This window comes from Dermacentor silvarum, unplaced genomic scaffold (assembly GCF_013339745.2).
Source record: "Dermacentor silvarum isolate Dsil-2018 unplaced genomic scaffold, BIME_Dsil_1.4 Seq1038, whole genome shotgun sequence".
Lineage (NCBI taxonomy): Eukaryota > Metazoa > Arthropoda > Arachnida > Ixodida > Ixodidae > Dermacentor > Dermacentor silvarum.
The window spans coordinates 2174-12946 of NW_023605484.1; the positions used below are offsets into that span (position 1 = coordinate 2174).

The 10773-nt window shown below is 47.7% G+C and overlaps 1 long non-coding RNA gene across 1 annotated transcript; it reads left to right on the plus strand.

The window, feature by feature from the left end:
* The first annotated feature begins 1645 nt into the window (after nucleotides 1-1645).
* Nucleotides 1646-4823, plus strand: LOC125941688 (uncharacterized). The gene is made up of 3 exons (XR_007464548.1): nucleotides 1646-1793; nucleotides 2800-2938; nucleotides 4692-4823. It is a non-coding gene; the product is annotated as an uncharacterized LOC125941688 (long non-coding RNA).
* Nucleotides 4824-10773: the final 5950 nt, after the last annotated feature.

Here is a 10773-nt window from a genome sequence, read left to right on the forward strand (position 1 = left end):
GCTGCGACCCTGACCCTGCTCCGCGTACATGCGCTTGCCTTCGCGCTCGCACGATCGTTTTCCCGCGCATTTTATTCGGTGCTCTGTCAGTTTCGTTCAATATGAAGTAATTTGTGGGCTCTGCGCCCAAAAGGACACTAATAAAGTTCTTCATCCATCCATCCTGAAGACGGTCGTACAGCCTTTAGTACGCGCGGCCACAGCCAAGACTTGGCGCCGTTCATTGCACATCCGTATATAACTGCTGTGTGATGATGTACTGCTGTCTTCCGTATTGCAAGTCCCGTTCCGGAAAAACACCCGGTGTTTCTTTGCACCAGTTCCCAAGCAATGAGTTTCTAGCCCGAGTTTCTAGCGCTTTTGGACAAGATATTTGGACAAGATAGCATCAACTAATAAAGAGGAATTATAAGATGGACATAACAAAGATCGTAGCCTTCTCCTCCGGATGCGCTACTCGGCAAATACATAATTTCACTATAACTCCTTTTTCCTCACGCAGCAACTCTTTTAAGTATTCTTTTTTTCCGCGCACAGCAGTGGACTGGAACCAGCTAAAAAATGACGTCGTCTCTGCGCCAACATTAACTTCTTTTTTATCATGTTTAAAGTGACATTATTTTGTTTGTGCCATGTTTGCAGTGACAATGTTTTACTTCTTTAGAGTAACGTTGCGTGCGCCCAACCTGTACGCTTTGTATTTATTCAAATAACAGTTTTCTTTATTAACGTGTGCATTTTCTGTACATACCAAACCAATGTATTCGTTATGCTTGTACCACCCTGCTAAAATCACCGCATGGTGATTGCAGTATTTATAAAATAAATATAAATAAATAATACCGTTTTTTTTTTCGATAAAGCCTCCGCACACCTGCCACGCAGGAATGTACTAGAAGTTCTTGAAAGAGCAGTGCAGCCCTATTTACAACGCGCTCCCATCTTGAGCTGCCCTGAAGGTGTTGACGACAGTCATGCGATACGATCCGCAAATCGAGAAGTTTCTGAGAATATTCCTTGTAAATCAGTCAAACCAACTGACTGAAGAAAACGACAATCCCTATGTACACAAGTCGCCAAGGAAACACTTTAGATTGTAATTGTGAATTAAGACACATTTGTGAGCTATTGTGCCCGCAAGTTTTCGCCTGAAAGTATGGCAACCATTGTAAGTGCATACGAGCAATAAATATTTATTTTCATTCCTAAAAATGCATTTGATGGCGCAGAGCTATTTTCCCGGCGCATGCAGCCCCAGTGAATTTAAAGAAGCTCGATGTATTAATACAGTTACACTGCATCCAATTATAAGAAGCCTATAATGAACCATTTACGAGTCCTCTACAATTAGGCGACTTGTTCTTGAATGCATGGTGAGGTAAGAAGCGCGCCGGACCCAATCTTCCAGCGTTGCGCGCGCTGCACAGATCGGCTGGGAGCAGCTGAGCAAGAGGGTGGGGTCGCAGCGCCCCCCTCCAAGCAGCGGCGATAGGCATGAACTAGCCCCGATGCGAAGGCCGTAAGAAGCGAGCGCGCGCGCCAGTCGAGCCCGGCCGTGACCTGACAAAGCGAGGAGTGGCGCGACGGCTCATCGGCGTCATCGCTTGCGCCGACGCAGTCTGAGCAGCCGAGCTGACTGCGCTCTCCGCGCAGCTTCCCTCCAGATTGCGTAACTTTTGAACCCGCCGTTACACTCACCGTTATTTTTGTCAGGACCAGCCGTTAAGTTCCTGACGCGTATTCGTTCATGAACTGCGGAGCGCCAGACTGCCTTCCACATCTTCTTTGCTCACGTAAGTAGTCACTGCCACTTTAACACCTGTCGTGTTTAATTATTTACGGTTTTCAGGCGGGAGTTTTAGGTGGAAGTTTTAGGCGGTAATGAAGTTTTGCAATGAAAGCGCCTTGATTTGAACTGGAATCTCTAATATTGTTTAAGAGGCATGTTTACGTCTGCGTACGTTTCTTTTATTGTGTGCGTATTCAGGTTTGCCAAAGCTGTCTAAAATTACCTCTGTGACGTTTCGTTGACCATTGATCGTTAGGATGACGATGACATTCCCGTTTGGCGCAGAATGATGAGACGTGCTACGATCTTCGCGTAGCCACAGCATTCTTCCGTCAACGCTCTTGTGCGAGATCACTCGTGTGTTTTTCCGAGCGTGAAAGATGCCCGCGAATACACGCAAAATTGCCGAACGACTGGCCGCTCGAGGCAGTTTGCGTGTATTGGCAGGCATGTTTCACACTTGGAAAAACACTTTATGTAGCTCATATTGAGAAACAGAAAGCGGTATCAGGGGTTTCTCATGTTGCTTTACAATCTTCTCATTGACACTTTTCATCTAACTATAGGAATTGAAAAGTTAATTAATTAATTAGAACTAATTATCTAACTAGGCGGAATGCAAAAAATAATCTGGGTATCTCCAACATTACCTTGGTTCTGTCCTGGTACGTGGCACTTGCATATCTTTAGTATGGCTAAAGTTAAATGAAACACCCTGTATGTAGTGCACTGTTGCCTTGTTTTTTGTAACATAATCCGACAGTGTAGCTATTTACAGCATCTTTTTTAGGATACCTAACATTTTTTGGCTTCAGTCATGCAACAAATAAATTTTGAGGTCGCACTGGCGTTTTCTTTTTGCAAGTCTGTGCAGTAACAAAATTCTGTTAAAGAAGAAAAATTCCAATATACAGTTGTAATAGGCACTGTTGTTACATTATAAAAATAGATACTCCATGTTTATCAGCATAACAATAAAGAGTTTTTTTTTTTTGTAACTTACTTTGCAGGCACATACCTACGTGCAAGAGAGAAGGCGCGTGAGGGTGAAGACACCGATCATGTACCCTCTACAGGTGCCGAAAGGGGCAGACGAAAACGCCGCCGCCCAAAGGGCCACCACGAAACTCCTGAACTCCAAGAACCCAGGTAACTGTTATTTCATATTAAAGTCGTACAAATTAAATTTTCAGCGTGACACATATACAGTCGTATCTCGATAATTCGAACTCGAAGGAGCCCGAAAGTTTGTTCGAATTAAAGGAAGGACTTATTTCGGAAGTATTCGTGCACCACAGCACGACACGACGTACGAATGTAGTCATTATATATCACGGCGCGCAAGCAGTTGGCGAGTAGGGGCCACGAGACTGCCCACGTCGGCCAACGCTCGCAGAAAACGATGCTGTAGGGAGCGGGCGGCGCCAGCACGGCGGCGCCGGGCGCGCGCGGACACGTCGAAGGTGAGGGAGGAGGGCGTCAGGGAAGCTGATTTGGCTTCAGCAGAGGTGACCCCGTCGCTTCGGTGGCTCCCCCACCTTCGACTGTCTCCATGCGCGCCCGCCGCCGGCCCGGCGCCAGCTTATCCCTCTCCCTTTCTTTTCCTGCCGTTGAAGCGAGCGTTGGCCGGACTGGGCCTCCCTCGTTGCTTCCCTCTGCGTCGCAGCCGCAGCGTTGAGACATCGACTCGAACACGCGTGTTACGGCGCGACGACCTAACGGCGACCTTGCCATTTGAGAGAGAGAAATTTACGCCGCGGTTCTTTTTCTTTTATTGCGATAGAAATTATATGGGCACTGCAAGCGCATTTTTGCCGCCGTCGTCGTCGCCGTGATATTCCGTATAAAGTGCAACGGCGATGAAATCGTCGCCGCGTGCCATGTGTGGGTTTAATGTGTGGGCTCATTTCGGTGTAAGCAATAAATTGCAAATGCAAGCAATCTAGATCACAATTGATTTATAAACTGCACGAGCTTAACCTTTAACCCATTGCGTAACTATAAATGTCACCAAGGTCAAAGTTAGTGAAACAGGGTGGAAAATTACGGCTTATGTTCCCACCTTGTGTGTGGATGACTCACTGTTTTTGTAAAAAAAAATTCTTTACAAGTGCTTGGCAATGTTATTGTGTGAAGGTTTTCAAACAGGCAAGTCATAGGCGTGCAACATTTTAATGGTTTAATTACAAGCAACTGAAGTTCTTACTGTATATGCTTGAAGCAGCCGTGCTGCAAATAGTCGCTGTTACTCAAGGTTGCACTCGTCTGCTGTCTTTTATTTTTTTAAGGAATCGCAATATTTTTGCTCAATTTGAAGTATGCGATGTGTTTGATAGACTGGTGTTTAGGTATATACTCAAGCCTGCGCCATTTCTGAATTGGCTATGTGATCTGTGGCAAATAAAATTGGGATGGTGTAACAATGCTGTCACACTGAAGCTGTGCCTTTGCAGAGCCGCACTTACCTCCTTTCTCGTACAACATTATCAGAAATGCATTATCTATTCCTTTCTTTGAATGCTAATTGGCACCTACTTCGCACATGTTTAGGAGGCTGCTGTCATCTACCAGTCGCCAACTAGTCAAGACAACAGCCTCCTGAAAGCTAGCAAAATAGCCGACACTTACACTGGTTGGCGATTGTACATGCAACACCTTCAGTTAGATGTAAAGTATGTCTTCAAGGCAACAGAAGGAAATTTCACTTGTGATCGGTTAATGTTAGAACCATGTTAAAGGTGGAATGCTCGAAAACTGTGTGCTTGGACCAATATATTGTAGTGCTGCCCATTGCCAAGATATATTGCAGTGCTTATTGCCAGTGCATTGAAAAACTATACGTTCACTAAGAAAAGTGTGCTTCAATTAACATACGTTTTACACATGCCTAATGTTTTTGCAGTAAGAAGACCTGCTGAATTAAGGAGCTACAGCCCAGCAGCCTGTTCGAAACCAGGTTTATCAAGGTCGATACCTGTAATGGACGTTACTCGGAGGCACTCATTTAATGTTGATTGCTAGCTTGTCTAGTCGTGTTTACTTGCAATAAAAAATGTTATTGCTGTATGTGTTTCGTGTATTGCACAAGCGCAAACCTGCATGCCACCGGCCGGCGAAACGCCGCACGGGCATGGGGAGAGGGAAGGAAAGGGAGACGAGGGGGGCGCTAGAGGGGAGGGTGAAAGAAAACGGATGTCAAAATCCTGATTGTAGCAGGATTCAATCTGTATTTTTTAAATGCTTCTAATGGTCTTGCAAAATCCCATTTCAAGACAGGATTTTTCGAAACTACTTTAAGCAGGATTCTAGAACTTCTTGCAATAGTCATATCCGCCGGACATTAGCAACGATATACGACCGTTTATCACCTTCTAAACGGACTGCACGGATTTTTTAGTGCGTCTTTCAGACGTTCATTTAGTCTTGGCGAATCGGTATGGAAGCAGTTTTCTATCGCTTTTGTGCTAGCTGGGACCTTCTCGGAAGCCACACTGGAAGGGGTCTAGTATTTTGTCATTTTCTAGGAAACAGATTAGGCGCCGGTTTATCATTTTTTCATACAACTTGCACAGGCAGCTTGTTAGCGCTATTGGCCTGTAGCTGCTAGCTAAAGACGGGTCCTTGCCTTGTTTAAGAATCGGGATGACTATGGCTTCTTTCCACAAGGAAGGAATATATCCAGCCGCCCACATGGCATTAAAGAGAGAGAGGAGTGTTGTCAGTGTTTCGGGGTGTAAGTACCTAATCATTTCGTAGATGATACGGTCGCCACCTGGCGCTGAGTTGTTGCAACAAGCGAGAGATGCTTTAAGTTCGGCTAAGCTGAATGGTCGGTTGTAAGCCTCATTTGATGAACCTTTGCGATTAAGGGGCTGCCGCTCTTCGCGTTCTTTGAACTTCAGGAAAGATTGTGTATAGTGCGATTCACTCGATACATATTCGAAGTGTTTGCCTAGAGTATCCGCCTGGTCTTCCAGGCTATCACCTTGGCTATTTACTAAGGGTAGGGGATGTGACTCCCGACCTATTAATTTATTCACCCTATTCCAGACTTTCGTTTCATCTGTATACGAGTTTATGCTGGAGATGTACTTTTCCCAGCTCTCTCTTTTAGCACGTCTGCGCGTTCTCCTGCCCTGCGATTTTGCTTGCTTAAAATTAATCAAGTTTTCGGCTGTTGGAGAGTTGCGAAACAATCCCCAGGCCTTGTTTTGCTTTTTACGTGCTTTTTGGCATTCCTCGTTCCACCAAGGCAGGCGACGCTTATTAGCTAGTCCATTAGTTTGTTGTATGCACCTTTCTGCAGCGTCAGTGATAAAACGTGTTATGTACGCCACAGCATCGTCTATGTTAAGAGACGCAATGTCATCCCGGCCTAAATGTGTTATTTCTTTAAAAAGTTGCCAGTTAGCAGAGTTAACCTTCCATCGGGGAACATGTGGCGAGCAACCATCTTGTTTTGTTAAGCTTAGTATAATTGGAAAGTGGTCGCTCCCAAAGGGGTTCTTCAGAACGGACCACTGCAGGTACGGAATTAGTGTACTCGACACGATACTCAAATCTATGGAGGAGTATGAATTATGCGCCACGCTGTAGTACGTTGGCTCTTTCTTATTAAGTAAACATGCTCCCGAGGAAAAAAGGAAGTTTTCAATTAGGCGACCTCTTCCATCACAACGCGTGTCTCCCCACAAGGTGTTATGTGCATTGAAATCTCCGAGAACTATGTATGGCTCCGGAAGCTCATTTATGTAGTTTTGAAATTCCGTTTTATTAAGTGGATAGCTGGGAGGGATGTATATGGAACTAATAGTGATTAGCTTGTCAAACAACACCCCTCGGACAGCAACTGCCTCTAGGGGCGTACGAAGTTTTAATTCCCGGCAGGCAATACCTCTATCGACTACAATAGCCACACCACCGGAAGACACGACTGTGTCATCGCGGTCTTTACGAAAAATGGCGTATTGCCGGAGAAAGTTTGATTGTGTAGGTTTAAGGTGTGTCTCTTGAACACACAGCACCTTATGATTAAACCTGTGTAGGATTTCTTTGACGTCATCGAGGTTGTGTAGGAGTCCTCTGACGTTCCATTGTATTATTTGTGTATTCATGTTGGAAGTGTTTTTTGTGCTGTGTGTTTAAAAAAGAGACTAATTTAACTTATAGAGCCCTTGTCGGGCCCTGTGATGCGGGCTTTTTCTTTTTTGGAGCGGTCGAGAGATTCTCGCCGCTCCTTTGGCGCTGGCTGCGCCGTCTGGCTGGAAGATGTGTCCATTGGCTCTTGCGGAGCGCTGGACACCCGCTCTTGAGAGCGGTTTGTTCGAGGTGAAGGCCTCTTCTCGAGGGACAAGGCCTTGGAGGCCACTAGCCCGGAGGTTGATGGCCCCTTCTGCTGGGGTTGCGGAGCAGCGCTAGCTGCAGCCGCCGAGGGGGCGGATGGCGTCGCTGGCAGCTCACTGTGTGTGAGCCGGACAGCCGTCGGAAGCCGCTGTGGCGCTGCCCCCTGACGCGCCACTTCGGCAAAGCTGGTTTTTGGCAGGTGCAATACCCGCCTGCGTGCCTCCTTGAAAGTTATGTTTTCTTTTACCTTAATTGTCACTATTTCCTTTTCTTTTTTCCAGGATGGGCACGACCGCGAGTATGCGGCGTGCTCCCCATCACAGTTCACACAGTGGAGAGATTTTTCGCATGATTCAGAGAGATGCTCAGTGGCACTACATTTAGCACATGTCAGTCGGCCTCGGCAGTTCTGAGAGCTGTGGCCGAATCTTTGGCACTTGAAGCATCGGAGCGGGTTTGGCACGTATGGCCTGACACGTAGTTTGACGTATCCGGCCTCAATGGTCTCGGGTAGAACACTTGAACCAAACGTAAGAATTATGTGTTTTGTCTGAATCTCCTTACCATCGCGCCTCATCTTGATTCGTTTTACAGCAAAACATTTTGTTCCTTAAATCCTTCCAGAAGTTCATCTTCAGTGAGCTCCAACATGTCGTCATCAGAAATAACACCGCGGGAGGTGTTCATGGTGCGGTGCGGGGTCACAGTCACAGGAAAATTTCCAAACGACACTAGATTCTGTAGTTTATCATGTTGTTTCTTATCGCGGAGTTCCAGAAGGAGATCACCGCTGGCCAACTTCGTCGCCTTGTAACCTGGTCCTATAGTCTCTGTCAGAGTCTTTGCAACAATAAAGGGTGAGATCACTCTCACGGACTTGTCAGTTTTCTCACTATGTACCACGTGGTATCGTGGAAAGTTCTCAATTTGTCGGCCAAAAAATTGGAATATTTCTTCGGTGCGCCCCCGTTTCGGGCGGCGATCAGCAAGTGCAGGAAAGGAGCTATCCATATATGTGGGATGAGTTTCGGCGGTGGCGCCAGCCACCCACCATGGAGCCCAACAAGGGGACGCTGCAGAGTCTGTAAGGGACAGGTCCTGCAAACGCCAACTGTACGCCACCACTATAACCAAATACATATACCCAAGGTAGGATATAATGCACAAGGTTAACCCTTGCTGCCCGCGAAGTCGGAAGTGAAAGGAAAATAAAGAGAGGACAGGAAAGAGTGAAAGTAAGAAAGACGAAGGTTGGAGGGAGAGAGAGACAGGAAAAGGCAACTACCGATTTCCCCCGGGTGGGTCAGTCCGGGGGTGCCGTCTACGTGAAGCCGAGGCCAAAGAGGTGTGTTGCCTCCGCCAGGGGGCCATAAAGGTCCAAACTCCCGGCTTCGGCTCAACCTCCAGGATCCCCTTTTCCCCGGACACGGCTAAGCCGCGCACGGTTAAGCGCGGGAGGGTCCAACCCCCATGTGCTCGGGTCCGTGGTGTCGCAACACACCAAACGCCTGCTTACGCAGACGCCCCTGCGGGGGCGGAGTGGTCGAGGCAAGGTTGTCGGGCTCCAGGTCCGAACCTCAAGACCTCAAGAGCACCCGTCGGAGAAGTGAGGCTGTCTGACTGTAGGTCCGAGTCTCAAAGACTTCAGGAGCGCCGGGCGGAGAAGCGAAGCTGTTGGGCTGCGGGCCCGAGTTTCATGACTTCAGCGACGATCCGGCCTCTGTTCTACCTCCAGCCTTTGGTGTCCGTGGGTCCTGCAGTGACACGGTGCTGAAGGCAAGCCCTACCTACTTTCCTCCTGCGACTTCTTGGCCGAGCTGCGGACGATCGTCAAGACGCAAGTAGTGTCTTATCGTCTTATACTCACGCGACGGACGCACTGCAACTGACTGGCCATCGCAACGCCGCCCCGTACAGCCGCACCGACGCATGCCAAGTATTTGTGACCGGTCACGAACTTTACTGTTATATATAATTCTTTATTGTGAGAGAACACTTAAAAGTGCATGAACGTTTATATTAGTCTTAGTACTTTGGTTAGGTAGTTTGTGTGTGACAGTTTGTGTTATGTGTTCATGTCTTCTTAACAATCGGCTTCGTTGTTTCTTTTCCCTACTGCGAATTAGTCTCCGTGGTGGCCACAATAATTCGAACCGTTTAAGTACAAATACATTCCCGGGTAAACAACCCCTCGTTGACTTAGGAAGACCAAATCATCACATCATGTTAACTTTTTCACTTCTTGCCTCTTGCTTGGCTATCCGGCTACCTACCAAGTGGCACATAGCCATTCTGGATTACTGGCAAAGAATGTCACATGCACAGTTGCACATACGAATGGCTCAAGTTGTCAATTCCCACGTGGTCTGCACAGGCTCAATAGATGACGTCTATTCAGGCACAAACCCTGCAGCGTGAAAGAGCTTAAAAGAGGATTCACGCAGCAGCGGATGCTCCTTGGCTGCGTCTACAATGCTAGCTCAAGGCGTCAAGGCGCAGACGTGAATGCTTCGTGCAGGTCGCCAACTGTGCCTCAATCAACCGCCGCCAACCGCCTCATCATCTTCGAACAACTGCGTGACCTAGGTACCTTTTCCGGCTCTGACCACACCGACGTCAAAGATCGGCTTCACCTGTACGAACGGGTGAGCACTAGAAACTGGGATGCGACTGATGCTAGCGAACATCATATTTTACCTGACGGGCACGGCACAAGTGTGGTTTCTGTACCACGAGCAGGAAATTACGAGCTGGGAGGTATGTAAGCAAAGGCTCACCGATCTCTTCGGCAAGCCCATCGGACGCCATCGTGCTGTGCAGAAAGAACTTGCATGCCGACCTCAGACTTGCACTGAGTCCTGTGTGACATACATTCAAGACGTGCTCGCGCTTTGTCGCAAAGTCGATGACCAGCTGCCAGAAGCGGCTGGTGACAGAAGACGGCTAGCGTACGCAATGACACGGTCACAACCGTGCTGTCCTTGTGCCAAAACAGCGCCAATGCCGTGGCCGCTAGCGTCGGTGCAAAATTCCATTGGAGCGGACATGTGAAAGTGGCCAAGAATCTATGGCGACACGAGTCGCGTCGTGAGCTCAGCAAATGCACTAGCTTGTTCGGGACCCCAGACAAAGGTGGCGTCTTAAGAAGTTCCGTTAGAGGGCGTGCGATGTCAGCAACATTTTGCACGAATCTGCGTAAGTAGGAGCAGAGGCCTACAAAGCTTCGAAAGTCGTTTGTGCAGGTCGGCAAAGCGAAATCCTTGACTTCGCGAACTTTCTCCGGATCGGGGCAAACACCAGAAGAATCGACGAGGTGTTGGAGCACAGTAAGTTGCTCGGTGGCTGAAGTGACATTTCGTCGAATTGAGCTGAAGTCTCACCTTGCGGAACACTGAAAGAACTGTCGAGAGACGCTAAAGGTGTGTGTCAAAAGTTGTCGAAAAGACAATGACATCATCGAGGTAGCACAAGCAGATTGACCACTTTAAGCCATGATGGAGGGGCGTGCGTCCATCATTCGTTTAAATGTAGCAGGAGCATTGCATAGCCCGAATGGCTTCACCTTAAACTGATAGAGCCCATCAGGTGTAATAAACGCAGTCTTTGCATGATCCATGTCCTCAAATGTAATCTGCCAATAC